The sequence below is a fragment of the Mesoplodon bidens genome, assembly GCF_964165515.1.
Source record: "Mesoplodon bidens genome assembly, contig: HAP1_SCAFFOLD_59, whole genome shotgun sequence".
Taxonomy (NCBI): Eukaryota; Metazoa; Chordata; class Mammalia; order Artiodactyla; family Ziphiidae; genus Mesoplodon; species Mesoplodon bidens.
Genome location: NW_027671484.1, coordinates 683,490 through 704,932, shown reverse-complemented (window position 1 = coordinate 704,932; position 21,443 = coordinate 683,490). Strand labels below are relative to the sequence as shown.

The following is a 21,443-nucleotide window of genomic DNA, read 5'->3' as shown; positions in this document are numbered from 1 at the left end:
GGGAGTGAGGGGCCATAGATTTGTTGGTGGCCCGGTGTGAGTGGAGTTCTGCTGGCCTTTCTGCAGGAGTTGCCAGGCTGCCACCTGTAAAGAAGAGGATGTGTCACCCATACCTTCCGCTGGAATTTCTCAGTGTACAGAGGTGAGGAAGGAAAAAAGCACTGGGGGCCGGGACAGGTGGGGTATCTCAGGCAGGACAATGGAAAGCTTCCAGAAGAGCGCCCGGGGCCAGTACCACCCTAGCTGGGTTACAGGCATCATGTTGGCCTGCGTGCTGTCGCTGATGTGGCTCCACGGCCCTTGCTCTAGTCTTTCACGCCCTTGTACATATACAGGTGTTTTACCTGGGAAGGGTGGGAAGAGTTCAGCAGCAGCTGGCCTGGGGCTCAGCTCACCTTTATTCAGAGATGCCTCGGCTCGGTCCCCCAGCTTTGCAATGAGGACGCTCCTTGCATGGGGTGTGGGTTGCTGGCTGTATGGGAGATGATTCCCCACCTCTGACCAATTTCAGAATTGTTTACCGCTGGAGCAAGTGCCCTGATAGGGTTTTCCTCTGTATAACCGGTGGGTTCAGGTTTTTTTTATTTATGGTTCAAGTTAGATTTTATTCCTCATTTATATATTTATAAATATAAGCATGGAAATAATTCATTCCTATAAATACATCTGTGTGAAGGGAAGAACTTTTTTCTGTTTTATATTTAAATTTTATTTTTTAAAATTTTGAAATTTAATTTTATTTACTTTTATATTACAGCAGGTTATTATTAGTTATGTATTTTATGCATATATATGTATACAGGTCAATCTCAATCTCCCAACTCGTCCCACCAGTACCACCCCATGGCTTCCCACACTTGGTGTCCATAAGTTTGTTCTCTACCTCTGTGTCTCTATTTCTTCCCTGCAAACCAGTTCATCTGTACCATTTTTTAGGTTCCACATATATGCATTAATATACAATATTTGTTTTCCTCTTTCTGACTTACTTCATTCTGTATGACAGTCTCTAGATCCATCGATGTCTCTACAAATGACCCAGTTTCATTCCTTTTTTTGGCCGAGTAATATTCCATTTTATATATGTACCCCAATTTTATCCATTCATCTGTCTGGTGGCATTTAGGTTGCTTCCATTACCTGGCTATTGTAAATAGTGCTGCAATGAACCTTGTGGTGAATGTGCCTTTTTGATTTATGGTTTTCTTTCGGTATATGCCCAGAAGTGGGATTGCTTGATCAGATGGTAATTCTATTTCGAGTTTTTTTTTAAGGAAACTCCATACTGTTCTCCATAGTGACTGTATCAATTTACATTCCCACCAATAGTGGAAGAGGGCTCCTTTTGTCCACACCCTCCCCAGAATTTGTTGTTTGTAGATTTTCTGATGATGCCGATTCTAACAGGTGTGAGGTGATACCTCATTGTAGTTTTGATTTGCATTTCTCTAATAATTAGTGCTCTTGAGCAGCTTTTCATGTGCGTCTTGGCCATCTCTGTGTCTTCTTTGAAGAAACGTATCTTTAGATCTTCTGCCCATTTTTGTATTGGGTTGTTTGTTTTTTTAATATTAAGCTGCAAGCGCTCTTTATATATATTGGAGATTAAACCTTTGTCCATTGATTCGTTTGCAACTATTTTCGCCCCTTCTGAGGGATGCCTTTTTCCATTCCCGTTTTTTTAACCAAAATAGAAAGGAAGAAAAAGAAGCAGAAAACTAATGTGCATAAAATATGCCTTTTGAAACGGTCGTTTTGAAATATGGACGTCCTTTGAATTTTTTGGTCGATATGTGACCCCAGGATTTGTTTTCAGGGCAGGTGTCATTTACAGGCCTGCAATGATTTTGAATATCAACTGACCATTAGCGCTGGGATTAAAGCTGCTGTTGTGTGAAACGGCCACAAGGTGGCAGCCGTTCTCCCTTACCAATTCTGGTTACTAGGGCAACAGAGCCTCAATGGAAGTCGTGTTCTAGATTGGAATTTAGAATGGAATGTGCCAGGAGAAAGGCCCTCAAATTTGTCTCCCTACTTCTTGTTCGTGTTTTTAATTTAATTTTTATTTTTTATTACAGCAAGTTTGATTACAATGTTTGGCTTGTTGGAGGTGTGGAAGATGTGGTTCTTTTACACATATACACATGTCTGTTTTTCCTGGGATCCTTTTCCCATGTACGTTATGACATAATGATGAGTAGTCTTTTGGTATTCCGTAGGTCTTTGGTGATTATATATGTCGCCTGTTTTTGTATAAGTCTCTTAACCCCGATATCGTAATGAAACCCATCCTCACACCTTTCCATTGGTGAACCATAAGTTTCTTTAATGAATCTCTGATTGCCCTTCTCGGTGGAAATATCTGCCCTGGTATCCATTTTTCGGTAACACCTATAAGTGATATGATATGATATGTGTCTTTCACTTTCTGACTTACTACAAGTCACGTGATTACCTCGAGACTCATCTACGGTGGTGCAAATGGCATTGTGTTCTTTTTTTCCTTGGCTTCTCTTCTGCCTTAGCAAGGTCCATTTTCAACAATGTGATTCCCTGAGATTTGTGGATTAGCTGACCTGGGCAGCCTTACCCTGCCGCCCTGCCCTCCCCAGGTGTGCCTGGTTGAGGTCAATATAAACAGCGCTCCAGGCAGCAATAGCCCCTGAAGCTGTGCCTGACTCCATATTCTCTGCCCCGTCAGCAGTCTCGGGGCTGTGCTGGTGGGAGGGAGTGAGGGGCCACAGCTTTGTTGGTGGCCCGGTGTGAGTGGAGTTCTGCTGGCCTTTCTGCAGGAGTTGCCAGGCTGCCACCTGTAAAGAAGAGGATGTGTCACCCATACCTTCGGCTGTAATTTCTCTCCGGACAGAGGTGAGGAAGGAAAAAAGCAGTGGGGGCCGGGACAGGCGGGGTATCTCAGGCAGGACAATGGAAAGCTTCCGGAAGAGCGCCCGGGGTCAGGACCACCCTGGCTGTCCTGCAGGCACCAAGTTGGCCTGCGTGCTGTTGCTGGTGTGGCTCCACGGCCCTTCCTCTAGTCTTTCAAGCCCTTGTACATATTCAGGTGTTTTACCTGGAAAGGGTGGGAACAGTTCAGCAGCAGCTTTGCTGGGGCTCAGCTCACCTTTATTCAGAGATGCCACGGCACGATCCCCCAGATTTGCAATGAGGACGCTCCTTGCTTGGGGTGTGGGTTGCTGGCTCTATGGGAGATGATTCCCCACCTCTGACCAATTTCAGAATTGTTTACCGCTGGAGCAAGTGCCCTGATAGGGTTTTCCTCTGTATAACTGGTGGGTACAGGTTTTTTTTTTCTTTTATGGTTCAAGTTGGATTTTATTCCTCTTTTATGTATTTATAGATATAAGCATGGAAATAATTCATTCGTATAAATACATCTGTGTGAAGGGAAGAACTTTTTTCTGTATTATTTTTAAATTTTATTTTTGAAAATTTTGAAATTTAATTTTATTTACTTTTATATACAGCAGGTTATTATCAGTTATGTATTTTATGCATATACAAGTATGCAGGTCAATCCCAATCTCCCAACTCATCCCACCACCACCACACCATGGCTTCCCACACTTGGTGTCCTTACGTTTGTTCTCTACCTCTGTCTCTATTTCTTCCCTGCAAACCAGTTCATCTGTACCAGTTTTTAGGTTCCACATATATGCATTAATATACAATATTTGTCCTCTTTCTGACTTACTTCATTCTGTATGACAGTCTCTAGATCCATCGATGTCTCTACAAATGACCCAGTTTCATTCCTTTTTATGGCTGAGTAATATTCCATTTTATACATGTACCACATCTTTATCCATTCATCTGTCTGTGGGCATTTAGTTTCCTTCCATTACCTGGCTATTGTAAATAGTGCTGCAATGAACATTGTGGTGAATGTGCCTTTTTGATTTATGATTTTCTCTGGGTATATGCTCAGAAGTGGAATTGCTGGATCAGATGGTAATTCTATTTCTAGTTTTTTTAAGGAAACTCCATAGTGTTCTCCATAGTGACTGTATCAATTTACATTCCCACCAATAGTGGAAGAGGGATCCTTTTGTCCCCACCCTCCCCAGAATTTGTTGTTTGTAGATTTTCTGATGATGCCGATTCTAACAGGTGTGAGGTGATACCTCATTGTAGTTTTGATTTGCATTTCTCTAATAATTAGAGCTCTTGAGCAGCTTTTCATGTGCGTCTTGGCCATCTCTGTGTCTTCTTTGAAGAAACGTCTCTTTAGATCTTCTGCCCATTTTTGTATTGGGTTGTTTGTTTTTTTTAATATTAATCCGCATGAGCTGTTTATATATATTGGAGAGTAAACCTTTGTCCATTGATTCGTTTGCAACGATTTTCGCCCTTTTTGAGGGATGCCTTTTTCCATTCCCGTTTTTTTAACCAAAAATGAAAGAAAGACAAAGAAGCAGAACACTAATGTGCGTAAAATATGGCTTTTGAAACGGTCGTTTTGAAATATGGACGTCCTTTGAATTTTTTGGTCGATATATGACCCCAGGATTTGTTTTCAGGGCAGCTGTCATTTACAGGCCTGCAATGATTTTGAATATCAACTGACCTTTAGCGCTGGGATTAAAGCTGCTGTTGTGTGAAACGGCCACAAGGTGGCAGCAGTTCTCTCTTTCAAATCTGGTTATTAGTGCACCAGAGCCTCAAAGGAAGTCGTGTTCTAGATTGGAATTTAGAATGGAATGTGCCAGGAGAAAGCCCCTCAAGTTTGTCTCACTACTTCTTGTTCGTGTTTTTAATTTAATTTTTTATTTTTTATTACAGCAAGTTTGATTACAATCTTTGCCTTGTTGTAGGTGTGGAAGATGTGGTTCTTTTACACATATACAGATGTCGGTTTTTCCTGGGATCCTTTTCCCATGTACCTTATGACAGAATGTTGAGTAGTCTTTTGGTATTCCGTAGGTCTTTGGTGATTATATATGTCACCTGTGTTTGTATAAGTCTGTTAACCACGATATCGTAATGAAACCAATCCTCACAACTTTCCATTGGTGAACCATAAGTTTGTTTAATGAATCTCTGATTGCCCTTCTCGGTGGAAATATCTGCCCTGGTATCCATTTTTAGGTAACACCTATAAGTGATATGATATGATATGTGTCTTTCACTTTCTGACTTACTACATGTCACGTGATTACCTCTAGACTCATCTACGGTGCTGCAAAAGGCATTGTGTCCTTTTTTTCCTTGCCTTCTATTCTGACTTAGCGAGGTCCCTTTTCAACAATGTGCTTCCCAGCGGGTTGTGGATTAGCTGACGTGGGCAGCCTTATCCTGCCGGCCGGCCCTCCCCAGGTGTGCCTGGTTGAGGTCAATATAAACAGCGCTCCATGCAGCAATAGCCCCTGAAGCTGTGCCTGCCTCCATATTCTCTGCCCCGTGAGCAGTCTCGGGGCTGTGCTGGTGGGAGGGAGTGAGGGGCCACAGCTTTGTTGGTGGCCCGGTGTGAGTGGGCTTCTGCTGGCCTTTCTGAAGGAGTTGCCAGGCTGCCTCCTGTAAGGAGGAGGATGTGTCACCCATACCTTCCGCTGGAATTTCTCTCCGGACAGAGGTGAGGAAGGAAAAAAGCAGTGGGGGCCGGGAAAAGTGGGGTATCTCAGGCAGTAAAATGGAAAGCTTCCGGAAGAGCGCCCGGGGCCAGGACCACCCTGGCTGGCCTGCAGGCACCAAGTTGGCCTGCGTGCTGTCGCTGGTGTGGCTCCACGGCCCTTCCTCTAGTCTTTCAAGCTCTTGTACATATTCAGGTGTTTTACCTGGGAAGGGTGGGAACAGTTCAGCAACAGCTGGCCTGGGGCTCAGCTCACCTTTGTTCAGAGATGCCTCGCCTCGGTACCCCCGCTTTGCAATAAGGAAGCTCCTTGTGTGGGGTGTGGGTTGCTGGCTGTATGGGAGATGATTCCCCACCTCTGAACAATTTCAATATTGTTTTCAGTTGGAGCAAGTGCCCTGATAGTGTTTTTCTCTGTATAACTGGTCGGTTCAGGTTTTTCTTCGTTTATGGTTCAAGTTAGCTTTTATTCCTCTTTTATGTATTTATAGATATAAGCATGGAAATAATTCATTCCTATAAATACATCTGTGTGAATGGAAGAACTTTTTTCTGTTTTATTTTTAAATTTTATTTTTTATAATTTTGAAATTTAATTTTATTTACTTTTTTATACAGCTGGTTATTATTAGTTATGTGTTTTATGCATATACATGTATACAGGTCAATCTCAAACTCCCAACTCATCCCACCACCACCACCCCATGGCTTCCAACACTTGGTGTCCATACGTTTGTTCTCTACCTCTGTGTCTCTATTTCTTCCCTGCAAACCAGTTCATCTGTACAATTTTTAGGTTCCACATATATGCATTAATATACAATATTTGTTTTCCCCTTTCTGACTTACTTCATTCTGTATGACAGTCTCTAGATCCATCGATGTCTCTACAAATGACCCAGATTCATTCCTTTTTATGGCCGAGTAATATTCCATTTTATATATGTACCCCATCTTTATCCATTCATCTGTCTTTGGGCGTTTAGGTTGCTTCCATTACCTGCCTATTGTAAATAGTGCTGCAATGAACATTGTGGTGAATGTGCCTTTTTGATTTATGGTTTTCTTTGGGTATATGCCCAGAAGTGGAATGCTGGATCAGATGGTAATTCTATTTCTAGATTTTTTAAGGAAACTCCATAGTGTTCTCCATAGTGACTCTATCAATTTACATTCCCACCAATAGTGGAAGAGGGCTCCTTTTGTCCACACCCTCCCCAGAATTTGTTGTTTGTAGATTTTCTGATGATGCCGATTCTAACAGGTGTGAGGTGATACCTCATTGTAGTTTTGATTTGCATTTCTCTAATAATTAGTGCTCTTGAGCAGCTTCTCATGTGCGTCTTGGCCATCTCTGTGTCTTCTTTGAAGAAACGTCTCTTGATATCTTCTGCCCATTTCTGTATTGGGAGGGTCGTGGGATGGTCAGGCTGTGTGCTGACGCACGTGTCAGTGCCAGCGTAAGGGCCAGGAGTAGGGTACAGCATAGGGTAACGTGTAGGGCTGGTGGTGGTTTTCCGTTCCGGGCTAGGGTTAGGGTTAGGGAACGGCAAGTTTGAGGGAACAGGTGATCATAGGGACACGTGGGAGAGGCAGGCTACGTGCTGACAAACGTGTCAGTGCCAGTGTACGGGTCAGGAGTAAAGTATGGTGTAGGCCTGGTTGTGGGTTTCCATTCCGCGCTAGGGTTAGGTTTAGGGAACGGCAAGGCTAAGGCACAGCTGTGGGAACAGAAACGTGGGAGGGTCAGGCTATGTGCTGACGCACGGTTCAGTGCCAGTGTACGGGCCAGGATTAGGGTACGGAGTAGGGTAAGGTGTAGGGCTGTTGGTGGGTTTCTGTTCCGGGTTAGGGTTAGGGAACGGCAAGGCTTAGGGCACAGGTAAGGGTACGGAAACGAGGGGGAGGCACGCTACGTGCTGACACAAGGGTCAGTGCCAGCGTACGTGCCAGAATTAGGGTACGGCATAGGGTAAGGTGTAGGTCTGGTGGTGGGTTTCTGTTCCAGGGTAGGGTTAGGGTTAGGGATCGGCAAGGCTTAGGGCACAGGTGAGGGTATGGAAACATGGGAGTGGCAGGCTACGTGCTTACACAAGGGTCAGTTCCAATGTACAGCCCAGGAGTAGGGTACGGCGTAGGGTAAGGTGTAGGGCTGGTGGTGGGTTTCCGTTCCCGCCTAGGGTTAGGGTTAGGGAATGGCAAGGCTTAGGGCACAGGTGAGGGTACAGAAACGTGGGAGGGTCTGGCTACGTGCTGACGCAAGTGTCAGTGCCAGCGTACGGCCCAGGATTAGGGTATGGCGTAGGGTAAAGTGTAGGGTTAGGGTTAGGGAACGGCAAGGCTTAGGGCACAGGTGAGGGTACGGAAACGTGGGAGGGTCAGGCTACCTGCTGACGCATGGGTCAGTGCCAGCGTATGGGCCAGGAGTAGGGTACGGCGTAGGGTAAGGTGTAGGGCTGGTGGTGGGTTTCTGTTCTTGGCTAGGGTTAGGGTTAGGGAACGGCAAGGCTAAGGACACAGTTGAGGGTACGGAAACTTGGGAGAGGCAGGCTACGTGCTGACGCACGGCTCAGTGCCAGCATACAGGCCAGGAGTAGGGTACGGCATAGGGTATGGTGTAGGGCTGGTGGTGGGTTTCAGTTCAGGGCTAGGGTTAGGGTTAGTGAACGGCAAGGCTTAGGGCACAGGTGAGGGTACAGAAACGTGTTAGGTTCATGGTGCATGTTGATGCATGGAATAGTGTCATCGTACGCATTAGGATTAGGGTACGGCGTAGAGTAAGGTGTACGGATGGCGGTAGGTTTACATTCCAGTGTAGGGTTAGGGATAGCGAATTGCAAGGTATAGGGCACAGGTGATGGTACGGAAATGTGTTAGGTTCAGGGTACGTGTTGACTCACGGGTTAGTGTGAGCGTACGCATGAGGATTAGGGTACCGCATAGAGTAAGGTGTAGGGTTGGTGGTAGGTTTCCGTTCCAGTCTAGGGTTATGTTTAGGGACTGGCAAAGTTTAGGGCACAGGTGAGGGTACGAAACGTGTTAGGGTCAGGGTACGTGTTGATGCACAGGTTAGTGTCAGCATACGAATTAGGATTAGGGTATGGCGTAATGTAAGGTGTAGGGTTGGTGGTAGTTTTCCGTTCCGGGCTAGGGTTAAGGTAAGCGAACGGCAAGGTTTATGGCAGAGGTGAGGGTACGGAAACGTGTTAGGGTCAGGGTACATGTTGACGTATGGATTAGGATTAGGGTACGGTTTAGGGTAAGGTGTAGGGCTGATGGTAGGTTTCTGTTCCGGGCTAAGGTTAAGGATAGGCAACGGCAAGGTTTGGGGCACAGCTGAGGGTACGGAAACGTGTTAGAGTCAGGGTACATGTTGACTCACCGGTTAGTGCCAGCGTACGGATTAGGATTAGTGTACCGCGTAGATAAGGTGCACGGTTGGTGGTAGGTTTCCGTTCCAGGCTATGGTTAGTGTTAGGGAAAGTCAAGGTTTCTATTTGTAGGTTTTTTAAGGAAACTCCATACTGTTCTCCATAGTGACTGTATCAATTTACATTCCCAACAATAGTGGAAGAGGGCTCCTTTTGTCCACACCCTCCGCAGAATTTGTTGTCTGTAGATTTTCTGATGATGCCGATTCTAACAGGTGTGAGGTGATACCTCATTGTAGTTTTGATTTGCATTTCTCTAATAATTAGTGCTCTTGAGCAGCTTTTCATGTGCGTCTTGGCCATCTCTGTGTCTTCTTTGAAGAAACGTCTCTTTAGATATTCTGCCCATGTTTGTATTGGGTTGTTTGTTTTTTTAATATTAAGCTGCATGAGCTGTTTCTATATATTGGAGATTAAACCTTTGTCCATTGATTCGTTTGCAACTATTTTCGCCCCTTCTGAGGGATGCCTTTTTCCATTCCCGTGTTTTTAACCAAAAAAGAAAGAAAGAAAAAGAAGAACACTAATGTGCATAAAATATGCCTTTTGAAACGGTCGTTTTGAAATATGGACGTCCTTTGAATTTTTTGGTCGATATGTGACCCCAGGATTTGTTTTCAGGGCAGGTGTCATTTACAGGCCTGCAATGATTTTGAATATCACCTGATCTTTAGCGCTGGGATTAAAGCTGCTGTTGTGTGAAACGGCCACAAGGTGGCAGCAGTTCTCTCTTTCAAACCTGGTTATTAGTGCAACAGAGCTTCAATGGAAGTCGTGTTCTAGATTGGAATTTAGAATGGAATGTGCCAGGAGAAAGCCCCTCATGTTTGTCTCACTACTTCTTGTTCGTGTTTTTAATTTAATTTTTTATTTTTAATTATATCAAGTTTGATTACAATGTTTGGCTTGTTGTAGGTGTGGAAGATGTGGTTCTTTTACACATATACAGATGTCTGTTCTTCCTGGGATCCTTTTCCCATGTACGTTATGACAGAATGTTGAGTAGTCTTCTCTTTGTATTCCGTAGGTCTTAGGTGATTATATATGTCACCTGTGTTTGTATATGTCTGTTAACCCCAATATCGTAATGAAACCAATCCTCACACCTTTCCATTGTTGAACCATAAGTTTGTTTAATGAATCTGTGATTGCCCTTCTCCGTGGAAATATCTGCCCTGGTATCCATTTTTAGGTAACACCTATAAGTGATATGATACGATATGTGTCTTTCACTTTCTGACTTACTACAAGTCACGTGATAACCTCTAGACTCATCTACGGTGCTGCAAATGGCATTGTGTCCTTTTTTTCCTTCGCTTCTATTCTGCTTTAGCGAGGTCCATTTTCAACACTGTGATTCCCTGAGGGTTGTGGATTAGCTGACATGGGCAGCCTTATCCTGCCGGCCTGCCCTCCCCAGGTGTGCCTGGTTGAGGTCAATATCAACAGCGATCCAGGCAGCAATAGCCCCTGAAGCTGTGCCTGCCTCAATATTCTTTGCCCGTGAGCAGTCTCGGGGCTGTGCTGGTGGGAGGGAGTGAAGGGCCACAGCTTTGTTGGTGGCCCGGTGTGAGTGGAGTTCTGCTGGCCTTTCTGCAGGAGTTGCCAGGCTGCCACCTGTAAAGAAGAGGATGTGTCACCCATACCTTCCGCTGGAATTTCTCTCCGGACAGAGGTGAGGAAGGAAAAAAGCAGTGGGGGCCGGGACAGGTGGGGTATCTCAGGCAGGACATTGGAAAGCTTCCGGAAGAGCGCCCGGGGCAGGACCACCCTGGCTGGCCTGCAGGCCCCAAGTTGGCCTGCGTGCTGTTGCTGGTGTAGCTCCACGGCCCTTCCTCTAGTCTTTCAAGCCCTTGTACATATTCAGGTGTTTTACCTGGAAAGGGTGGGAACAGTTCAGCAGCAGCTGGCCTGGGGCTCAGCTCACCTTTATTCAGAGATGCCTCGGCACAGTCCCCCAGCTTTGCAATGAGGACGCACCTTGCGTGGGGTGTGGGTTGCTGGCTGTATGGGAGATGATTCCCCACCTCTGACCAATTTCAGAATTGTTTGCCGCTGGAGCAAGTGCCCTGATAGGGTTTTCCTCTGTATAACTGGTGGGTTCAGGTTTTTTTTTTTCTTTTAGGGTTTAAGATAGATTTTATTCCTCTTTTATGTATTTATAGATATAAACATGGAAATAATTAATTCCTGTAAATACATCTGTGTGAAGGGAAGAACTTTTTTCTGTATTATTTTTAAATATTATTCTTTTTAATTTTGAAATTTAATTTTATTTATTTTTTATACAGCGTGTTATTATTAGTTACGTATTTTATGCATATACATGTATGCAGGTCAATCCCAATCTCCCAACTCATCCCACCACCACCACACCATGGCTTCCCACACTTGGTGTCCATACGTTTGTTCTCTACCTCTGTCTCTATTTCTTCCCTGCAAACCAGTTCATCTGTACCAGTTTTTAGGTTCCACATATATGCATTAATATACAATATTTGTTTTCCTCTTTCTGACTTACTTCATTCTGTATGACAGTCTCTAGATCCATCGATGTCTCTACAAATGACCCAGGTTCATTCCGTTTTATGGCTGAGTAATATTCCATTTTATACATGTACCACATCTTTATCCATTCATCTGTCTGTGGGCATTTAGGTTGCTTCCATTACCTGGCTATTGTAAATAGTGCTGCAATGAACATTGTGGTGAATGTGCCTTTTTGATATATGGTTTTCTTTGGGTATATGCCCAGAAGTGCGATTGCTGGATCAGATGGTAATTCTATTTCTAGTTTTTTTTAACGAAACTCCATACTGTTCTCCATAGTGACTGTATCAATTTACATTCCCACCAATAGTGGAAGAGGGCTCCTTTGGTCCACACCCTCCCAAGAATTTGTTGTTTGTAGATTTTCTGATGATGCCGATTCTAACAGTGTGAGGTGATACCTCATTGTAGTTTTGATTTGCATTTCTCTAATAATTAGTGTTGTTGAGCAGCTTTTCATGTGCGTCTTGGCCATCTCTGTGTCTTCTTTGAAGAAACGTATCTTTAGATCTTCTGCCCATTTTTGTATTGGGTTGTTTGTTTTTTTAATATTAAGCTGCATGTGCTGTTTATATATATTGGAGATTAAACCTTTGTCCATTGATTCGTTTGCAACTATTTTCGCCCCTTCTGAGGGATGCCTTTTTCCATTCCCGTTTTTTTAACCATAAAATAAAGAAAGAAAAAGAAGCAGAAAACTAATGTGCATAAAATATGCCTTTTGAAATGGTCGTTTTGAAATATGGATGTCCTTTGAATTTTTTGGTCGATATGTGACCCCAGGATTTGTTTTCAGGGCAGGTGTCATTTACAGGCCTGCAATGATTTTGAATATCAACTGACCATTAGCGCTGGGATTAAAGCTGCTGTTGTGTGAAACGGCCACGAGGTGGCAGCAGTGCTCCCTTACCAATTCTGGTTACTAGGGCAACAGAGCCTCAATGGAAGTCGTGTTCTAGATTGGAATTTAGAATGGAATGTGCCAGGAGAAAGCCCCTCAAGTTTGTCTCCCTACTTCTTGTTCGTGTTTTTAATTTAATTTTTATTTTTTATTACAGCAAGTTTGATTACAATGTTTGGCTTGTTGGAGGTGTGGAAGATGTGGTTCTTTTACACATATACACATGTCTGTTTTTCCTGGGATCCTTTTCCCATGTACGTTATGACAGAATGTTGAGTAGTCTTTTGGTATTCCGTAGGTCTTTTGTGATTATATATGTCACCTGTGTTTGTATAAGTCTGTTAACCCCGATATCGTAATGAAACCAATCCTCACACCTTTCCATTGGTGAACCATAAATTTGTTTAATGAATCTCTGATTGCCCTTCTCGATGGAAATATCTGCCCTGGTATCCATTTTTAGGTAACACCTATAAGTGATATGATATGATATGTGTCTTTCACTTTCTGACTTACTACAAGTCACGTGATTACTTCTAGAATCATCTACGGTGGTGCAAATGGCATTGTGTTCTTTTTTTCCTTGGCGTCTCTTCTGCCTTAGCGAGGTCCATTTTCAACAATGTGATTCCCTGAGTGTTGTGGATTAGCTGACCTGGGCAGCCTTACCCTGCCGCCCGGCCCTCCCCAGGTGTGCCTGGTTGAGGTCAATATAAACAGCGCTCCAGGCAGCAATAGCCCCTGAAGCTGTTCCTGACTCCATATTCTCTGCCCCGTCAGCAGTCTCGGGGCTGTGCTGGTGGGAGGGAATGAGGGGCCACAGCTTGGTTGGTGGCCCGGTGTGAGTGGGGTTCTGCTGGCCTTTCTGCAGGAGGTGCCAGGCTGCCACCTGTAAAGAAGATGATGTGTCACCCATACCTTCCGCTGGAATTTCTCTCCGGACAGAGGTGAGGAAGGAAAAAAGCATTGGGGGCCGGGACAGGTGGGGTATCACAGGCAGGACAATGGAAAGCTTCCGGAAGAGCGCCCGGGGGCAGGACCACCCTGGCTGGACAGCAGGCACCAAGTTGGCCTGCGTGCTGTTGCTGGGGTGGCTCCACGGCCCTTCCTCTAGTCTTACAATCCCTGGTACATATTCAGGTGTTTTACCTGGGAAGCGTGGGAACAGTTCAGCAGCAGCTGGCCTGGGGCTCAGCTCACCTTTATTCAGAGATGCCTCTGCACGATCCCCAAGCGTTGCAATGAGGACGCTCCTTGCCTGGGGTGTGGGTTGCTGGCTGTATGGGAGATGATTCCCCACCTCTGACCAATTTCAGAATTGTTTACCGCTGGAGCAAGTGCCCTGATAGGGTTTTCCTCTGTATAACTGGTGGGTTCAGGTTTTTTTTTCTTTTATGGTTCAAGTTAGATTTTATTCCTCTTTTATGTATTTATAGATATAAGCATGGAAATAATACTTTCCTATAAATACATCTGTGTGAAGGGAAGAACTTTTTTCTGTATTATTTTTAAATTCTCTTTTTTTAAATTTTGAAATTTAATTTTATTTATTTTTTTATACAGCAGGTTATTATTAGTTATGTATTTTATGCATATACATGTATGCAGGTCAATCCCAATCTCCCAACTCATCCCACCACCACCACACCATGGCTCTCCACACTTGGTGTCCATACATTTGTTCTCTACCTCTGTCTCTATTTCTTCCCTGCAAACCAGTTCATCTGTACCAGTTTTTAGGTTCCACATATATGCATTAATATACAATATTTGTTTTCCTCTTTCTGACTTACTTCATTCTGTATGACAGTCTCTAGATCCATCGATGTCTCTACAAATGTCCCAGTTTCATTCCTTTTTATGGCTGAGTAATATTCCATTTTATACATGTACCACATCTTTATCCATTCATCTGTCTGTGGGCATTTAGGTTGCTTCCATTACCTGGCTATTGTAAATAGTGCTGCAATGAACATTGTGGTGAATGTGCCTTTTTGATTTATGGTTTTCTTTGGGTATATGCCCAGAAGTGGGATTGCTGGATCAGATGGTAATTCTATTTCTAGTTTTTTTTAACGAAACTCCATACTGTTCTCCATAGTGACTGTATCAATTTACATTCCCACCAATAGTGGAAGAGGGCTCCTTTTGTCCACACCCTCCCCAGAATTTGTTGTTTGTAGATTTTCTGATGATGCCGATTCTAACAGTGTGAAGTGATACCTCATTGTAGTTTTGATTTGCATTTCTCTAATAATTAGTGCTCTTGAGCAGCTTTTCATGTGCGTCTTGGCCATCTCTGTGTCTTCTTTGAAGAAACGTATCTTTAGATCTTCTGCCCATTTTTGTATTGGGTTCTTTGATTTTTTAATATTAAGCTGCATGAGCTGTTTATATATATTGGAGATTAAACCTTTGTCCATTGATTCGTTTGCAACTATTTTCGCCCCTTCTGAGGGATGCCTTTTTCCATTCCCGTTTTTTTAACCAAAAAAGAAAGAAAGAAAAAGAAGCAGAAAACTAATGTGCATAAAATATGCCTTTTGAAATGGTCGTTTTGAAATATGGACGTCCTTTGAATTTTTTGGTCGATATGTGACCCCAGGATTTGTTTTCAGGGCAGGTGTCATTTACAGGCCTGCAATGATTTTGAATATCAACTGACCTTTAGCGCTGGGATTAAAGCTGCTGTTGTGTGAAACGGCCACAAGGTGGCAGCAGTTCTCCCTTACCAATTCTGCTTACTAGGGCAACAGAGCCTCAATGGAAGTCGTGTTCTAGATTGGAATTTAGAATGGAATGTGCCAGGAGAAAGCCCCGCAAGTTTGTCTCCCTACTTCTTGTTCGTGTTTTTAATTTAATTTTTATTTTTTATTACAGCAAGTTTGATTACAATGTTTGGCTTGTTGGAGGTGTGGAAGATGTGGTTCTTTTACACATATACACATGTCTGTTTTTCCTGGGATCCTTTTCCCATGTACGTTATGACAGAATGTTGAGTAGTCTTTTGGTATTCCGTAGGTCTTTGGTGATTATATATGTCACCTGTGTTTGTATATGTCTGTTAACCCCGATATCGTAATGAAACCCATCCTCACACCTTTCCATTGGTGAACCATAAGTTTGTTTAATGAATCTCTGATTGCCCTTCTCGGTGGAAATATCTGCCCTGGTATCCATTTTTAGGTAAAACCTATAAGTGATATGATATGATATGTGTCTTTCACTTTCTGACTTACTACAAGTCACGTGATTACCTCTAGACTCATCTACGGTGGTGCAAATGGCATTGTGTTCTTTTTTTCCTTGGCTTCTCTTCTGCCTTAGCGAGGTCCATTTTCAACAATGTGATTCCCTGAGTGTTGTGGATTAGCTGACCTGGGCAGCCTTACCCTGCCGCCCGGCCCTCCCCAGGTGTGCCTGGTTGAGGTCAATATAAACAGCGCTCCAGGCAGCAATAGCCACTGAAGCTGTTCCTGACTCCATATTCTCTGCCCCGTCAGCAGTCTCGGGGCTGTGCTGTTGGGAGGGAATGAGGGGCCACAGCTTTGTTGGTGGCCCGGTGTGAGTGGGGTTCTGCTGGCCTTTATGCAGGAGTTGCCAGGCTGCCACCTGTAAAGAAGAGGATGTGTCACCCATACCTTCCGCTGGAATTTCTCTCCGGACAGAGGTGAGGAAAGAAAAAAGCATTGGGGGCTGGGACAGGTGGTGTATCTCAGGCAGGACAATGGAAAGCATCCGGAAGAGCGCCCGTGGGCAGGACCACCCTGGCTGGACAGCAGGCACCAAGTTGGCCTGCGTGCTGTTGCTGGGGTGGCTCCATGGCCCTTCCTCTAGTCTTACAATCCCTTGTACATATTCAGGTGTTTTACCTGGGAAGGGTAGGAACAGTTCAGCAGCAGCTGGCCTGGGGCTCAGCTCACCTTTATTCAGAGATGCCTCTGCACGATCCCCAAGCGTTGCAATGAGGACGCTCCTTGCCTGGGGTGTGGGTTGCTGTCTGTATGGGAGATGATTCCCCACCTCTGACCAATTTCAGAATTGTTTACCGCTGGAGCAAGTGCCCTGATAGGGTTTTCCTCTGTATAACTGGTGGGTTCAGGTTTTTTTTTCTTTTATGGTTCAAGTTAGATTTTATTCCTCTTTTATGTATTTATAGATATAAGCATGGAAATAATTCATTCCTATAAATACATCTGTGTGAAGGGAAAAACTTTTTTCTGTATTATTTTTAAATTTTATTTTTTTAAATTTTGAAATTTAATTTTATTTATTTTTTTATACAGCAGGTTATTATTAGTTATGTATTTTATGCATATACATGTATGCAGGTCAATCCCAATCTCCCAACTCATCCCACCACCACCACACCATGGCTTCCCACACTTGGTGTCCATACGTTTGTTCTCTACCTCTGTCTCTATTTCTTCCCTGCAAACCAGTTCATCTGTACCAGTTTTTAGGTTCCACATATATGCATTAATATACAATATTTGTTTTCCTCTTTCTGACTTACTTCATTCTGTATGACAGTCTCTAGATCCATCGATGTCTCTACAAATGACCCAGTTTCATTCCTTTTTATGGCTGAGTAATATTCCATTTTATACATGTACCACATCTATATCCATTCATCTGTCTGTGGGCATTTAGGTTGCTTCCATTACCTGGCTATTGTAAATAGTGCTGCAATGAACATTGTGGTGAATGTACCTTTTTGATTTATGGTTTTCTTTGGGTATATGCCCAGAAGTGGGATTGCTGGATCAGATGGTAGTTCTATTTCTAGTTTTTTTTAACGAAACTCCATACTGTTCTCCATAGTGACTGTATCAATTTACATTCCCACCAATAGTGTTAGAGGTCTCCTTTTGTCCACACCCTCCCCAGAATTTGTTGTTTGTAGATTTTCTGATGATGCCGATTCTAACAGTGTGAAGTGATACCTCATTGTAGTTTTGATTTGCATTTCTCTAATAATTAGTGCTGTTGAGCAGCTTTTCATGTGCGTCTTGGCCATCTCTGTGTCTTCTTTGAAGAAACGTATCTTTAGATCTTCTGCCCATTTTTGTATTGGGTTGTTTGATTTTTTAATATTAAGCTGCATGAGCTGTTTATATATATTGTAGATTAAGCCTTTGTCCATTGATTCGTATGCAACTATTTTCGCCCCTTCTGAGGGATGCCTTTTTCCATTCCCGTTTTTTTAACCAAAAAAGAAAGAAAGAAAAAGAAGCAGAAAACTAATGTGCATAAAATATGCCTTTTGAAATGGTCGTTTTGAAATATGGACGTCCTTTGAATTTTTTGGTCGATATGTGACCCCAGGATTTGTTTTCAGGGCAGGTGTCATTTACAGGCCTGCAATGATTTTGAATATCAAGTGACCTTTAGCGCTGGGATTAAAGCTGCTGTTGTGTGAAACGGCCACAAGGTGGCAGCAGTTCTCCCTTACCAATTCTTGTTACTAGGGCAACAGAGCCTCAATGGAAGTCGTGTTCTAGATTGGAATTTAGAATGGAATGTGCCAGGAGAAAGCCCCTCAAGTTTGTCTCCCTACTTCTTGTTCGTGTTTTTAATTTAATTTTTATTTTTTATTACAGCAAGTTTGATTACAATGTTTGGCTTGTTGGAGGTGTGGAAGATGTGGTTCTTTTACACATATACACATGTCTGTTTTTCCTGGGATACTTTTCCCATGTACGTTATGACAGAATGTTGAGTAGTCTTTTGGTATTCCGTAGGTCTTTGGTGATTATATATGTCACCTGTGTTTGTATAAGTCTCTTAACCCCGATATCCTAATGAAACCAATCCTCACACCTTTCCATTGGTGAACCATAAGTTTGTTTAATGAATCTCTGATTGCCCTTCTCGGTGGAAATATCTGCCCTGGTATCCATTTTTAGGTAACACCTATAAGTGATATGATATGATATGTGTCTTTCACTTTCTCACTTACTACAAGTCACGTGATTACCTCTAGACTCATCTACGGTGGTGCAAATGGCATTGTGTTCTTTTTTTCCTTGGCTTCTCTTCTGCCTTAGCGAGGTCCATTTTCAACAATGTGATTCCCTGAGTGTTGTGGATTAGCTGACCTGGGAAGCCTTACACTGCTGCCCGGCCCTCCCCAGGTGTGCCTGGTTGAGGTCAATATAAACAGTGCTCCAGGCAGCAATAGCCCCTGAAGCTGTTCCTGACTCCATATTCTCTGCCCCGTCAGCAGTCTCGGGGCTGTGCTGTTGGGAGGGAATGAGGGGCCACAGCTTTGTTGGTGGCCCGGTGTGAGTGGGGTTCTGCTGGCCTTTATGCAGGAGTTGCCAGGCTGCCACCTGTAAAGAAGAGGATGTGTCACCCATACCTTCCGCTGGAATTTCTCTCCGGACAGAGGTGAGGAAAGAAAAAAGCATTGGGGGCTGGGACAGGTGGGGTATCTCAGGCAGGACAATGGAAAGCTTCCGGAAGAGCGCCCGTGGGCAGGACCACCCTGGCTGGACAGCAGGCACCAAGTTGGCCTGCGTGCTGTTGCTGGGGTGGCTCCATGGCCCTTCCTCTAGTCTTACAATCCCTTGTACATATTCAGGTGTTTTACCTGGGAAGGGTGGGAACAGTTCAGCAGCAGCTGGCCTGGGGCTCAGCTCACCTTTATTCAGAGATGCCTCTGCACGATCCCCAAGTGTTGCAATGAGGACGCTCCTTGCCTGGGGTGTGGGTTGCTGTCTGTATGGGAGATGATTCCCCACCTCTGACCAATTTCAGAATTGTTTACCGCTGGAGCAAGTGCCCTGATAGGGTTTTCCTCTGTATAACTGGTGGGTTCAGGTTTTTTTTTCTTTTATGGTTCAAGTTAGATTTTATTCCTCTTTTATGTATTTATAGATATAAGCATGGAAATAATTCATTCCTATAAATACATCTGTGTGAAGGGAAAAACTTTTTTCTGTATTATTTTTAAATTTTATTTTTTAAAATTTTGAAATTTAATTTTATTTATTTTTTTATACAGCAGGTTATTATTAGTTATGTATTTTATGCATATACATGTATGCAGGTCAATCCCAATCTCCCAACTCATCCCACCACCACCACACCATGGCTTCCCACACTTGGTGTCCATACGTTTGTTCTCTACCTCTGTCTCTATTTCTTCCCTGCAAACCAGTTCATCTGTACCAGTTTTTAGGTTCCACATATATGCATTAATATACAATATTTGTTTTCCTCTTTCTGACTTACTTCATTCTGTATGACAGTCTCTAGATCCATCGATGTCTCTACAAATGACCCAGTTTCATTCCTTTTTATGGCTGAGTAATATTCCATTTTATACATGTACCACATCTATATCCATTCATCTGTCTGTGGGCATTTAGGTTGCTTCCATTACCTGGCTATTGTAAATAGTGCTGCAATGAACATTGTGGTGAATGTACCTTTTTGATTTATGGTTTTCTTTGGGTATATGCCCAGAAGTGGGATTGCTGGATCAGATGGTAGTTCTATTTCTAGTTTTTTTTAACGAAACTCCATACTGTTCTCCATAGTGACTGTATCAATTTACATTCCCACCAATAGTGTTAGAGGTCTCCTTTTGTCCACACCCTCCCCAGAATTTGTTGTTTGTAGATTTTCTGATGATGCCGATTCTAACAGTGTGAAGTGATACCTCATTGTAGTTTTGATTTGCATTTCTCTAATAATTAGTGCTGTTGAGCAGCTTTTCATGTGCGTCTTGGCCATCTCTGTGTCTTCTTTGAAGAAACGTATCTTTAGATCTTCTGCCCATTTTTGTATTGGGTTGTTTGATTTTTTAATATTAAGCTGCATGAGCTGTTTATATATATTGTAGATTAAGCCTTTGTCCATTGATTCGTATGCAACTATTTTCGCCCCTTCTGAGGGATGCCTTTTTCCATTCCCGTTTTTTTAACCAAAAAAGAAAGAAAGAAAAAGAAGCAGAAAACTAATGTGCATAAAATATGCCTTTTGAAATGGTCGTTTTGAAATATGGACGTCCTTTGAATTTTTTGGTCGATATGTGACCCCAGGATTTGTTTTCAGGGCAGGTGTCATTTACAGGCCTGCAATGATTTTGAATATCAACTGACCTTTAGCGCTGGGATTAAAGCTGCTGTTGTGTGAAACGGCCACAAGGTGGCAGCAGTTCTCCCTTACCAATTCTTGTTACTAGGGCAACAGAGCCTCAATGGAAGTCGTGTTCTAGATTGGAATTTAGAATGGAATGTGCCAGGAGAAAGCCCCTCAAGTTTGTCTCCCTACTTCTTGTTCGTGTTTTTAATTTAATTTTTATTTTTTATTACAGCAAGTTTGATTACAATGTTTGGCTTGTTGGAGGTGTGGAAGATGTGGTTCTTTTACACATATACACATGTCTGTTTTTCCTGGGATACTTTTCCCATGTACGTTATGACAGAATGTTGAGTAGTCTTTTGGTATTCCGTAGGTCTTTGGTGATTATATATGTCACCTGTGTTTGTATAAGTCTCTTAACCCCGATATCCTAATGAAACCAATCCTCACACCTTTCCATTGGTGAACCATAAGTTTGTTTAATGAATCTCTGATTGCCCTTCTCGGTGGAAATATCTGCCCTGGTATCCATTTTTAGGTAACACCTATAAGTGATATGATATGATATGTGTCTTTCACTTTCTCACTTACTACAAGTCACGTGATTACCTCTAGACTCATCTACGGTGGTGCAAATGGCATTGTGTTCTTTTTTTCCTTGGCTTCTCTTCTGCCTTAGCGAGGTCCATTTTCAACAATGTGATTCCCTGAGTGTTGTGGATTAGCTGACCTGGGAAGCCTTACACTGCTGCCCGGCCCTCCCCAGGTGTGCCTGGTTGAGGTCAATATAAACAGTGCTCCAGGCAGCAATAGCCCCTGAAGCTGTTCCTGACTCCATATTCTCTGCCCCGTCAGCAGTCTCGGGGCTGTGCTGTTGGGA

At 43.3% G+C, this 21,443-nt stretch overlaps 1 long non-coding RNA gene across 1 annotated transcript; it reads right to left on the bottom strand.

Moving 5' to 3' along the window:
• Positions 1-575: 575 nt before the first annotated feature.
• Positions 576-19,747, bottom strand: LOC308611306. Its single transcript, XR_014014839.1, has 2 exons — positions 19,407-19,747; positions 576-683 (listed from the first exon to the last, which is right to left on the bottom strand). It is a non-coding gene; the product is annotated as an uncharacterized lncRNA (long non-coding RNA).
• Positions 19,748-21,443: the final 1,696 nt, after the last annotated feature.